Genomic DNA, 14018 nt, shown 5'->3' on the forward strand with positions numbered 1-14018 from the left:
CTCACCAAATATCAATGTGCTTTAGATTTCTCTTTTGTTCATTCACTTTGCATTTTGTTAATTGATAAAAAATAAACTAAGAAACACTGGTTTCTAAGGCTAAGGCCACACGTTGCGGAAACGCAGCTTTTTTTGTTGCAGATTTTGTTGCGTTGTTTTGAGCCAAAGCCAAGAATGACTACAAGAGGAGTGGGAAATATATAGGAAGCTCTTATACTTCTTCCTTCTGCTCAATCCACTCCTGGCTTTGGCTAAAAAAAAAAAAAAATGAGCTGCATTTCTGCAACGTAGGGCCTCAGTCTTAAGCATTCTTACATTTGCGACATTTTTCGACACTTGTCTTTTGCACAGTTTTGTATACAATATATATATACCATAGAAGCACCTGTCTACTTCAGAAAGTTTCCAAGTATTGGACAGAGCCACATCCTCTCTCAGCTTAGTGTTGGTTGGAGACCGAGTGACTGACTGTGGTTGTTTAGGAAAGTTCTTACTGATATTGTGAGTTTTCTTTGGTGAATATGTAAATCATTTGTAAGTGGCATTGCCTTGTAAGAGGCACCTTTTACACTGTGAGTAGTGATTCTTCAACTTATATTGTATGCAATGTTTAAACTTACAAGTCAAGGTTTTAATGATTCTGTTCCCAAAAAACCCCAAACAAATAAAAAAAAAAATACACGAGGAATCTAATGATCTATATCAGTGGTTCTTAACCTTGTTTGAGGTACTGAACCCACCAGTTTCATATGCACATTCACCGAACCCTTCTTTAGTGAAAAACCAAATATCATGTCAAAGGGAAACAAGGGGGGGAGGGAAAATTTGGGTTCAACTTGCAAAATAATGGAGAAAAATGATGTAACTCACGTTCTTGAAAGAGTAATGCACGGAGAGTTCTTGCGGCCCAAGAAACTTGTAATCAGAAACTTCTCAAAAAATTGTAAAACTCCAGCATAAACGTCCTTTTTCATAAAAAATAATTTTTAATTGGAAATTTAAAGTTAAAAAATTCACAAGTGTCTCTTAAGCAACCTCTGAGAAATAGAATATGCTATACAGTGAGCTACATTGAATAACTAACAGATGTTAGTAGACACTGACTGACGCGTTTCGACACATGATGTGTCTTAGTCGTAGCCTAATGTGAATTGAAAGGTTGCTCAATATATGGGCATGCAAGGACATTCCTTGCATGCCCATATATTGAGCAACCTTTCAATTCACATTAGGCTACGACTAAGACACATCATGTGTCGAAACGCGTCAGTCAGTGTCTACTAACATCTGTTAGTTATTCAATGTAGCTCACTGTATAGCATATTCTATTTCTCAGAGGTTGCTTAAGAGACACTTGTGAATTTTTTAACTTTAAATTTCCAATTAAAAGTTATTTTTTATGAAAAAGGACGTTTATGCTGGAGTTTTACAATTTTTTGAGAAGTTTCTGATAAACCAAATATGATTTTTTTCCAATTTAAAGACATAGGTATATGTTTATTTACTGCTAAACAAAATGAACCGTGCATAGGGCCTAGGGTTCGATCGAACCCCGATTAAGAACCACTGATCTATATAAAAGCCCCAGGAGCATAGTCACTCTAAAGAAAGAATACTTTCTATCACTGTAATTGCAATTTATCAACACAACTGAACATCAAATTCCTCTAATATTGTACCAGCTCGGATAAGTAATGTGTAGGTCCAAAAATTACCAACGATCATAATCTTGATAAAGGAGATCTGTCAGCTTCCATAGCATGTCTGTCTTGGCAAATACTTGCATTCCTATGAACGAACAGTTCTGGAGTATGTTTTCTCATAGTTAGGCATTGTGTCGTTCCTCTGTTATATAAATTGACAACTGGGTGTTACTGTAGCCCCAACAGTAATTGGACAGTGGCAGTGTGTAGGGACAACCCCCAACTGGTAACACCCAGTTGTATTTTTTTTTTTCAAGCATTTGTAGAAGGAATAACAGAGGAACAGAACATAAAGCTCAAAGAAAGGAAATCCAATTATTTACTAAAAACAAACATGGATATAGAACTAACAGATCAAATCATCTTTAAGTAATCCTCTTTACCAATATGGTATTCCTCATTTTTCAATTAAGATGGCATAACTTTGAATTAAGGTTTGTGGTTGTACAGACCATAGCTGTGAGTCGGAGTTAGCTAGAAGCGCAATGTCTCCAGGGCGTAAATCCACTAGGATAAAATGCACTAAAATTCATGTCTCGTTGGTTCACTCTTACAATGACACAGGTATAAGTGCTTGTTATACAATGTTGTCTACCTGTGGGATTCTTTAAGTCTTCCTTCCAAAGTTAGGTCCACCATCTATAAAATGATTTAGAAAGCGAATCAGTGCAGCGTCATGTAAACCAATATTCATATCCAATTGTGGTTAGAGAACCCTGCTCATAGAATTCTATCAGAATGTCACAACCTCAACATGTAAATATAAAAAACACAAAAAATAGGATAGAGTCATGATGAAAGAAAGAAATGTCTAAAAAAAATTTTTCCACTGTCCTATGATGGTATCGGTTGACATTTTTAGTAAAAAATATGCATGTTTAAAGTGGTATTGCAGCAAATAAATGTGACGCAAGTAACACTAAATATCATTTCTGTGAGGCTCTCTGCACTCATTCTCATCTGTCTTCTAAATGTTCACTGATAGTTACTAACAGCCATGGCCAGTTTGGTACCTTATTTTGCTGACCCTGAGAGCCATGAGAATTTCATTGCAGAATGGTTGCTTGCCACCTATACAGTAGAGCTAAAAGAAAAGGGGCACACATTCATATGAAATGGTTTTTGCAATTGCAGTGCACTAGAGGTAGTCTTAAATGTTTGCATTGCCTTTGGAAACATCTGTAAAAGGAGTCTGTCACTAGTTCTGACTTCTTAGTAGTACAAGCATACCAAAGTGAAGAAAAGGAGGTTCTAATCTATCTTCAGCCTCAGACCTACATATCCCAGAGTCTTCTCTTATAGTAAAGTGCCCTGGGATCTCTGGACAGAACACTCCCCACCACTTCCCCTCTGCTCTTAAGTTAGAGCTCTACCACGCATCCAAGAGAATACTTCAGCTGTCACTTAAAGGGGTTTTCCTGCTTCTTAACTGATGACCTACATACGGGAAACCACTTGGTACTGTTTGAAGCAGCAGTAGCACTCCCTAAATGCAGCTTACGTTTCACAGACTATGTGACGTCACATTTATCTGTCACATGACTTGATCACAAGTCAGTCCAATCCAAGTGAATGGGATAAGTTACGATGCCAAGCACAGCCGCTGCACAAATGTTTTTCTTGGTTGTACAGCTAATATGACCAATCACCTAGGTATGCTTGAACTGCTTTATACCTCACCTATCTAGCACTGTCAGCAGTGTTTGAGGTCAAAATTGCAGACAGACCTCCTTTTCCATGGTTATAGAGTCAGATAAATGTGCCCTTATAATGTAAACGTGTATCTTGCATTTCTCTACCCACAGTGATAGTCTAATATGCAATGTCTAAATCCAAATACACTAATCCAGCTTTTACCAAGTGGACATGTCTTAAAGATTTCCCATACAGTAAATACATAGGGGTGGATTTTACCAGGTCTGACTTTTAGCACCACCAGAGGATGCATCTTGTGATAAATCAGATGCAACCTCCGATGAGACTATGTGCCTGCAATGAGAGCGAGTCAGGCATCATTTACACTGGTAAACGGTAATAATAAATTATTAGAAATCTGATGTGATTCATGGTCCCGCCCACAACAGCTTCCAAAGTATCATACATTTCCTCGACAATTAATTTAGGGACATTAATTTAATCACCTGTATAGTAAGAAAATCCTAAATATGTTGTCTGTTGTGGTTCCTTAAAAACGTTGTGACCCCAAAACAAGTTATGACCTACCCACAGTATATAATTGCTAGCTGGTGGGAATACATGACCACTGAGACCTGTGTCAATCCTGATAACACACGTCTGTCTCTTCGTGTGAATGGAGCTGCAAGTCTCATCCCTGCTTGAATGGAAATGGGAACAAGTCACCATTGCAGCCAAAAGGTAGATTGACCTGTTCACAATGGGTTGTAATCGGCTCTGCATTCACGAGCGTAACCAATAAGGTCACTGATACTCTGACCCCAGGCTAACAAACCTCCAGCACTTCCGGTAAGGATCAGAAATATCAGGGACCAACTGTTAGCACAGCAAGAGTGAGTTAGCTTTATTTTATATGCGGCATCTTCTGCGCCACAGTGATTTTTAGCCAAAGTCTGACATCCCCTTAAAGCCGGCCATATTATACATTCTAGAATCATATCTCCAAGCTTTTCCAGACATCTAGAAATATTTGCAATTTCATCTTCTATGAAAAATACAATATTAAATCCTAGCGAGTTTACATTTTTATATTGTCAATGTACTGTATTGAATTTAATAGCAAATTCCTTATTTTCAAGAATAAGTCTCTCTAGCAAGCTACCAAACAACATAAGCAGTTTTATTCTATAAGTTTTGAAGTTTTACCACACTAAATATTGACTTTTTTATTTTGTTCACCTCGCCCTTAATAGGATAGTGATGTGCCAAAAAGCAAAAATGTGACAAAATAATGTAAAGTATTGAAAACATAACTAGCTTAGCATTTTAGTAAGGTGCATTTACATGGAAATTGTGTTACTGATCTTTCTGAATTGTGTATACAAGTTACTTGAGACTGATCCGAGTTATTTTTGCTTGATCAAACCCTGTGACATTTGGTATGCTTATGTTGTGTCAGCGCGGATACAAAAAGCATTTTATAAAAACAGACAAGCAAATTACTAGATCAATAGTTTTATGTATACAGAATGAATATTCTTATTAAAGATTTCCTGGTTTCATTGTGTGTCATGTTTGAGTTTCTTATGTTAGGTCTGTATTATGGTGAAGCCTAGGTTCAACTTTTGTTGTGACGATGAATAACAAGTAAAACTGCACACTGTTGGCTTTTCTGGTATATGCCCCGATGGTGGAGATATCAGTGCCGCTAGTTTCAGCACCCATATCTCCACACTGTCAGAAAGGCGGATCATACAGCCTAGCGTCATTACTGGGCGGTAAGGAACATCCCCCCCCCCCTCCCAGTACAAGTCTATGCAAGAGTACTGTCAGTGGGGGAATTCCTTAATGTCCAGAGGTGACACTAGTCTATAAGGCCTGTCTTTCCAGCAGTGGGGAGATATCAGCGCCGAAACTAACGTCAGGAAAGCTGACAGTGTGCTAAAGTCAGTGCACAGTTGACTTTCTAGTGGTATATAATACCGCACATGAGGACATGAAAGGTCCTCTTTGAAGTAAAATCCCCATTTATGGTTATAACCATAGGATATGCCATAAATGTCTGATGGTCCCACGTCTGCTCTATTTACTTGTACATGGTATCTGAAGGTAGCCAAGCCTGCTGATCATCTAACCTTTCCCTAAATGAGAAACAGGTATAACTGAACAACATTTTGAATATACGAACACAAGATGGAATTTCAAAGAAAATTTTGAGTTATTTTTTGTGTTGATTTTACAGGGAATACTTTTTGCAGAATTAGGATCCCGCTAGTTTTTACTAGTTTATTATTCTGCATATTACAATGTTTAGATAAATGCATTTACAGTCGTAATTCAAATACTCTGCCTCTAGGGGCTTGGAGAAATAGGATTTGAGTGGCTTTGTACAAAGAGGATTACTGTAATTCCCCATGATCCTTCAGTACTATCACTAAGCTATGTTTTGTTGAAACACAGATGCCTGAAGACATTCATTACAAAATGTATCTTTAGTGAATGAGAGCTACTTCCTCGTCTGACTTTAAAACCACTGTCGAAAATAAGATTGAGGAAGATCTAGAGATATAATGGTTCACGCATGGCTAAACATTTCGGTTCCAATTTTTGTAATAACTGTACTATGTGGTTCTAGTAATCAACATGGAGCTTAAAGGGTTATTTCTGTAACAAGCTATCACTAAATAAATGAATAGGCCAAGAATCACCAACCTGTGGCACTCCATGTGTTGTAAAACCATAACTCCAATCATGCATCTGTTCCCAAAACTCCCACTCAGGTGATTGTATATAAGCCTCTTGGGAGTTGTAGTTTGTTTGACTCCTAGTACCCCCATCAATCACCATAATGCATGGCCAGTGTCCCCCAGTTGAAACGCCTGGAGGAGTTGAATGGAGTGGTGGTTGAGCATGTGCACTGCTGCTCCATTTACTCTTTATTGGACTGATTGAGATAGAGTGCAGAATTTGAAAGGAGTGCCAGGGCACATGTCCAGCCACCACTCATAACTCCTCCTGGCAGCAGCCTTGCACCTGGGAAGTGAGTGTGTGGGGAGAGGAGGAAGTTATAGGTGCAAAAACGGCTTTCTTCGAAAAACAGTGCTAGACCTATCCACAGACTGCATCAAATATTATAGCCCGGCCTCATTCACTTCAGTGGAGCTCATTTGCAATACCAGACACAACCCATGGACATGTGTGGTGCTGTTTGGAAGAAAGCAGCTAAGTTTTTCTAATACACTATCAATAAGTGTTTGGACACCCACGCAAATGAAGATACCTGCGATCATGATGTACGTCACACCTTCCACTGTTAAATAGGAAACAGCATTGGCATTACTGCACTGGCATTAGTCGCATGCAAGACACCACGAAGTGCAGAGATGTCCGATTTCGAGAAAGGGGTAATTGTGGGCGTACCACAGAAATGGTCGATTCCTAAGGAACATAGAAAGCAAACTGAATTACCCAAAATCAACAGTGGCCTATGTGATTATGAAGTGGAAGGTGAACGGTTATTGTTGGAATGTGCTCCGAGTCGGCAGACCCCGAAACTGGGAGAAAGAGACCTACAAGTGCTGGCCAGAGAAACTGCACCCAACTGATGGCTCACATACAGGCATCCAGGAGTATTGTGATGATCAATACCATCCGTAAGGAAGCATCTGCTGGGTTCTACCAACTACTGAATATGAATAAAAAAATTTTTTCTATTCTACCGCAGGTGTCCAAATACTTATTGGTAGACAGTGTATTGGATAATGCCTTTAATTCATCTACAGAAATACCAGTGCATGACAGAGATGTAAAGCAGCACCTTCATAACATGACAAATGTATGAGGCTCAATGCCTTTTTTAAGTAAACTGCTATTCAGTATTAGATTATATTATACCAGGTTTACTTTAGTGTTTGGGTCAACATGGGGAATCCTATGGAGACTCCAATGCAGATGTAAATACAGCCTTCCTGTCCTCTATATGTTATAAAAAGGAAACGGACAAATAAAATGTCCTGCTCTAGCCCAGCTCGAATAGCTGTCAGGGTTGCTCCAATATATCAATCTAGACTAATAAGTATAAACTAATATCACAGATGGTGATCATGGTCCAAAAAATACAAAAGGAAGTCACAGAACAAAATGTTCCCCCCAAAAAAACAAATGATAAAACCTAACTTTTATCTCCTTCAAGGGATTCTACCATTAAAATCACGTATTTTCTAGATAACACGTAGGAATAGCCTTAAGAAAGGTTATTCTTCTCCTACCTTTAGATGTCTTCTCCGCGCTGCCATTCGGCAGAAATCCCAGTTTTCGTCAGTATGCAAATGAGTTCTCTCACAGCACTGGGGGCGTCCCCAATACTGCGAGAGAACTCTCCAGTGATGCCTCCATCTTCTTAAGGAACGGCCACAGTATGTTACACAATTTTTCCTAAACACAGACATGCCCCATATGTTGTTATAAATTGCTGTATGGGACCATGGTGGGGCTCAAAATGAAAAGAGCGCTATTTGGCTATTGGAGAGGAGATTTTGCTGGAGCAGTTTTCAGGTGCCATGTTGCATTTGCAGAACTCCTAAAGTTTAGAAACTACACCACTCAAGAAATTTCTCAAGGAATATGATCATTTTGAGCTTAAGAGTGCTTCCCAAAAATTAACATACAAATCAAAAAAACTGACATTTTTAAAGAATATGCCATTTCAGTGTCCAAATCTCCCACTATGTGTCATCAGAGACCTGCATGCCTAAAACTATTAAAGGGGTATACCCATTTCAAGGATCCTATCTATACTGGTAGCTTAAGCGAATTGAAGAGTTTTCCTAAATATATCGTTTCAGCAATTGCTGTTTTGGTTTGTATGTGAAATTATTATTGTTATTTGGGGTGTGGCTAGCCGGACACCTAAAAGCACATAACGTTGCTTCAAATCTGCGCCCTGCTGTGTGCCCAAATGCCAGTTTATGACCACATGCATGAAACTGTTCTAACCAGGATAATCTGCTTAGTGTTAAACGCAGGTATATACTGCTGTTTAGGCACAGAAGGAAAGGAGCGCTATTTTGGTTTTTGGAACCCAGTTTTTAGCAGAGCCCCGGAATTGCCAGTTGAATTCGCAGCCATGTGACCCATTTGAAAATTACACAACTAAAGGGATTTATAAAGTGGGGTACTGAGCACTTTTACGCCTTGAGTGTTGCATTAATTTAATTTCCAGAAATTAAATGCACAACTGATAAAGAAAAGTGAAAATTGGAATTTTTCCATTGATACGTCATTTCAGTGCTCGATATGTTGCACCTAGCTTGGGTCAGCAGAGACACACACTTCAAACTGTTAAGTGGGTATCCTGGATACAACAACATTTGGAGTGTTCATCTCTGATACAAGCTGGGCACAACATATTACATAGTGAACGTATTCCTAGGAAAATTGTTTTTTTTTCTCCTATCAACATCATGTGTGTATTCATTTCTGGAAAATAAATTATTGCAATACTTGGGGGTTAAAATGCTCACTGTACCCCTGGATAAATTCCTTCAGGGGTTTAGTTTCTAAAATGGGGTCACATGTTAGTGGATTCCACTTTACTTTCAGGGCTCTTCAAAAGTGGCATGAGATCCAAAAACCAAAAAATTTGTGCTCTAAAAACCAAAAATAGAACTCCTTCCAACTGTGCCCAAACAGCAGTTTATACCCAGATATGACTATGACATTACGTATGTTATCCTGGGTACACCAGTGTCATACATGTGTGTCATACGTGTCAGACATAAACTGCAGTTAGGGCACACAGCAGGGTGCAGATGTGAAGAAGTGCTGTGTGGTTTTTGGAGCAAAGATTTAGATGTTTGGTATTTTGACGCCATGTTTGCAGAGCCTCTAAGGTACCAGAAACAGTGACTCCACTTTGAAAACTGCATCCCTAAAAATTTCTCAAGGGGCGTACTGAGCATTCACTTCCCAGACGTGAATGCAAAGCAGATTATGAAGAGTGAATACGTTAGCTGTGTGGAGTACATTGGAACACCAAATGCTCTACAATTTCCCCAGAAGCTACTATGATATGGGGAAGGGGTCACTTCTGGTTTATTTTCCCTCGTAAGCTCTAAATCTGGGATGTCTCCTGATATACGCTCGCACAGCTTATACATTCCCTTACTACCACAGCCTGTTGTGTTCTAATGATGTCTCGATTTTTCAGGCTTTTGTCTTCACATTGTACAAGCTATATTTTTTTTTTATTGGTGATGTAGCCATGAGGGATGTTTTTGCGGGACGAGATGCATTTTGTAATGACACCATTTTTGGGTGCCTATAACTTTTTTTTTTTTTGTGGATTGTGAGCCCCATATAGGGGCTCTTTGGTGGATTAAAATAAACCTATCAATTCGGACATAGCCTTTTACCTTTTACATTTTTTTGTTATGAAGCATAAGAAACATGTTACCTTTATTCTGTCGGTGGGTATGATATAAATGGGAATATAAATCAATAATTTTTCATCACCATCTTCTGAGATATGTAACATTTTTATTTTTTGGTGGACTGAGCTGGTTGAGGGCTTATATTTTGTGGGACGACCTGTGCTTTTTTATTGTTATTGTTTTGGGGTACATATGACTTTTTGCTCAGTTTTTATAGCATTTTTTTTAAGGTTAAGATGGCCAAAAATCATTGTTTCTAATCTTTCTTTTCAGTCCCCCCCCCCCCCCACACACATTCACTGTGAACGAAAGAAAGTGAAATAATGTTTTAGTTTTACGGATTGTTATGGAAGTAGCGACAGCAGATAACAGCACCCCCAGATCTCACTTTTGTGTGGTAAGCCAATTCAGATAAAACCTTAGCTGTGAGAAGGCTTCTTTTTTTTAACCTCTTCTTGTCCTACTAGGGAGGAGCCTTCAAGCACAGGTGGGAGCTGGGCCTCATTAAAGGCCTATAAAAGGTTGGCAAATTCTCACTCCTGAGCAGTTCCTGGGGAGAAAGGAGGAGACGGGTTCTGTCCCAACACTGTGAAAACTGATAAGAGACCAGTGTAAACTGCAGCCACTGTTTTTGCCTTGTGCGTTGACAATGTGCCTGAAGCAAACCACACGTACAATTAGGGTATTGTCTGTTTAGTAAGTAGCTCAGGTGAGCAGTATTTTTGTTACTAGCTAGTACCCGCGACTTCGTCTGCGGTGATTGTAGAAGTGGGTAAATACAGGCACGGGTAAGGTTTTAGTACTGTGTATAAAGGTATGGGATATGAAATGTAACTTTGTATCTTGTTTTTGCTGTAATCCAGAGAACACATGAGACGTTTGTGTTGAATGTAATTTTTATTTCAGCTGCTATACGGTGTTCTGAGAAACTGTACAGTGTCTTGGGGACAGAGGTATTTCAAGTTAATATACTTCGATATACGACATTGTATGATTTGTTATTTTCCGCCAATACATGTAAGTTTTGGGTACAGGATGCTCTAGAGCAAGCAACATAAAGTTGTCCATGTGAGAAGCATGGTGTGGCCAAATGTATTCCTGCTACTTTCAGCGTTTGTCCTTGGGATTTATTAATGGTCATTGGAAAAGCCAACTTAAGGGGAAATTGTAGTCATTTGAATTGAAATGGGAAATTATTTGGTATAATTGGAATGCGTGGGGTTAATACACTGTCACTTTTAGCTGCTCCTGTAAGAATCGTGGCTTCAATGATATTTGTTCCTAGTAGTGTGACACGTAGCCTCGTGCCATTACACAATCGTGGTGCATCAAGTTTACGCATGAGTAGAAGAGGGACGCCAATCTTCAGTTCTAGTTTATGTGAAGGGACGCAGGGTAATTCTAAGTCGGGCAGTAAGGCAGATTGGTGACATTATTATCGACCGTTATGTGTTTGTGGTGTGTGGACAGGGTACATCGGAGTATACAGGCCAGAAGTAGTCCCAATGCTAACATGCTATGGGAACTTACCAGTGTCGTTGGCGTGGAGACCTAGGGAAGGTGGATGGATCGTGAAGACGAAACAGCAGTGAGGTGAGAGTGCCATCGGGGAGTGTGGCGGGCTAGAGAGAGTAGTTCGGGTGCTGCAGGCTATGGTGGAGGCGCAAAATGGTGGCATGCTGGAAACACGTTCTGGAGGAGGCTAACATGCGCATACTCCTGCCAACACAGTGGAGTGGCTGGGTGGGCGGTGTCGCGGATCTTCAGAGCAGTGGGGTCGGCAAACATGGCTGCTCCGGAGGGTTAAAGAGGTAGCCTCCTGGAGTATCTTTAAGGTGAGGGTGAAAGTGGTAAAATATGTGTAAATGTGATTGTGTGGGGTTAGGGGCTAGGCTGTAGAGGGTATTATGAATTTTGTGGCTTGCTATGGTCCAAAGTGTGTGAGATTGAAGAGATGGTGATGTGAGTTTGGCTTTTGTGGGGGTCCTGGGAAAAACGTATGTGCGCTATTGTGACAAAAAGTAGCCTATTGCGCAATGCAGTGTAGTAACTATGTTTGTGGAAAATTTCATCCAAATCGGTGAAGCGGGTTTTGCGTGATTGAGGAACAAACATCCAAACTCACAAACTTTCACATTTAATAAGATTGTTTTCCCTGACTACTAAGGCTTATTTTGTTTTGCCAATTTTTTAGAAAATAAACGTATAGGGTAAAACCTGTTTTCTCCTGACTTTTTGTGTCTGTCTCTGACTGTCTGGGTCCGCTGCTGATACCACTGAGCCTTTCCTCCCACAATACGTTTTAGGGTGCATTCACACGGAGTAAATGCGGCGCGCAATGCGCCGCGTTTACAGGACGTTTGCACCGCATTTTTGACGGTGCATGTTTGCGGTCGCGTTAACGCGGCGCAAACGTCCCGTAAACGCATTGCGCGCTGCGTTTACTCCGTGTGAATGAACCCTTATACTGCTTCACTGGCAAACAGGGAAGACTGTTATTTGTTACTGCTGCATTCTTTCACTATGGACACTGCAGATAACTTGTTCCTGTGCCATGTGCACTGTCCTAATGAGGATTAATTAGTGACACATCAGGGTCAGGCTCTCTGGTTGCACATGGATACTTTATATTATAGTGCCCTGTATATATCATAAATTCCTGTAGTGTTTTATGTTCATTGACATGAAATCGGGTCTTCATTTACAGGACATATAATCCCTAATAGTAGCAGGGTTACTGCAGATTCACACCTATTTTAAATACACATACGAGGGGGGACCCAAAAATTTCCAGAAGGAGGCTGCTGCGCGTGCAGTTTTTGTAGTACGCGATTCTGCAGCTAGTTATTTGGTCAACCACGCCTTCTCAGTCAGTGTGCCAAGCGGTATTGATGCGGAAGGTTTAGTCTACCTGCAGTGAATTTTCTTGCAAGAGCTGTATTGTCCAGCCATCGTTTTTCTTCATGGAGAAGTTTTATGAGCCGCGCGCGGCTGAAGTTTTGCTTTCTGCTTGGGAAAAAAAGCATCGGAAAACGATCAAATGTTAAAGACCGCTTACAAGGATGACGCTATGTGTCAAGCTCAAGTTTACTCGTGGTTCACCCGCTTTAAAAATGGTGAAATGTCAATTGATGATCAACCGCGTTCTGGGCGTCTGTCAACTTCCCGAACAGAGAAAGTGTCCAAAAAAATCAAACTCGTGCGTGAAGATCGACAACTAACCATTGTGGAACTCGAAGAATTGTCTGGAGTGTGTTGGAGCTTGATTCAGCGCATTTTATCGGAGGATTTGGGCATGTCACGGGTCGCTGCAAAGTTTGTGCCGCGGCTCTTGGCTGATCAACAGAAAGAGTGTCACATCGAAACATGCTGTGCCATGAAAGAACATGCCAAAACCAACCCAGAATTTTTTTCTAAAATTATTACGGGAGATGAGTCTTGGTGCTATGCTTATGACCCGGAAACCAAACAACAATCAAGCCACTGGAAGACGCCATCCTCGCCCTGTGCCAAAAAGGCTCATCAAGTGAAGTCAAATGGTCATTTGTTTCTTAGATGCAAAAAGGATTGTGCACTCGGAATTCACTCCAACAGGTCAGACCGTCAAGCAGGTTTTCTACTTGGGGGTTCTCCAGAGGTTGTGCAACACTGTGCGGCGAAAAAGGCCCGAAATGTGGCAGTCTGGTGATTGGTTTTTCTTTTTCAATGTAGATTGTGAGCCCCACATAGAGCTCACAATGTACATTTTTCCCTATCAGTATGTCTTTTTTTTTTGAATATGGGATGGAAATCCATGCAAACACGGGGAGAACATACAAACTCCTTGCAGATGGTTATTTGTCCTTGGCGGGATTTGAACACCAGGACTCCAGCGCTGCAAGGCTGCAGTGCTAACCACTGAGCCACCGTGTGGCCCCCTGGTGATTGGTTTTTCCACCACGACAATGCCCCAGCCCACACAGCCATCTCGATGACCACCTTCATGGCAAGAAATGGCATGGCTGTCTTGCCCCACCCACCCTATTCACCTGATATGGCTCCCAGTGACTTTTTTTTTATTCCTACGAATGAAGAGGAACCTCAATTAGAAGCGTTTCGCCGACGTGGAGGAGGTGAAGAGGAAAACGACGGAGGCGCTTGCACACATCAAAGTAGATGAGTTTAAAAAATGTTTTGAACAATGGCAGACGAGATTTGACAAGTGTATTGCCACTAAAGGAGAGTACTTTGAAGGAGATTGAAGGAATTT

Source organism: Leptodactylus fuscus, chromosome 3 (genome assembly GCF_031893055.1).
Source record: "Leptodactylus fuscus isolate aLepFus1 chromosome 3, aLepFus1.hap2, whole genome shotgun sequence".
In the NCBI taxonomy this organism is placed as follows: domain Eukaryota; kingdom Metazoa; phylum Chordata; class Amphibia; order Anura; family Leptodactylidae; genus Leptodactylus; species Leptodactylus fuscus.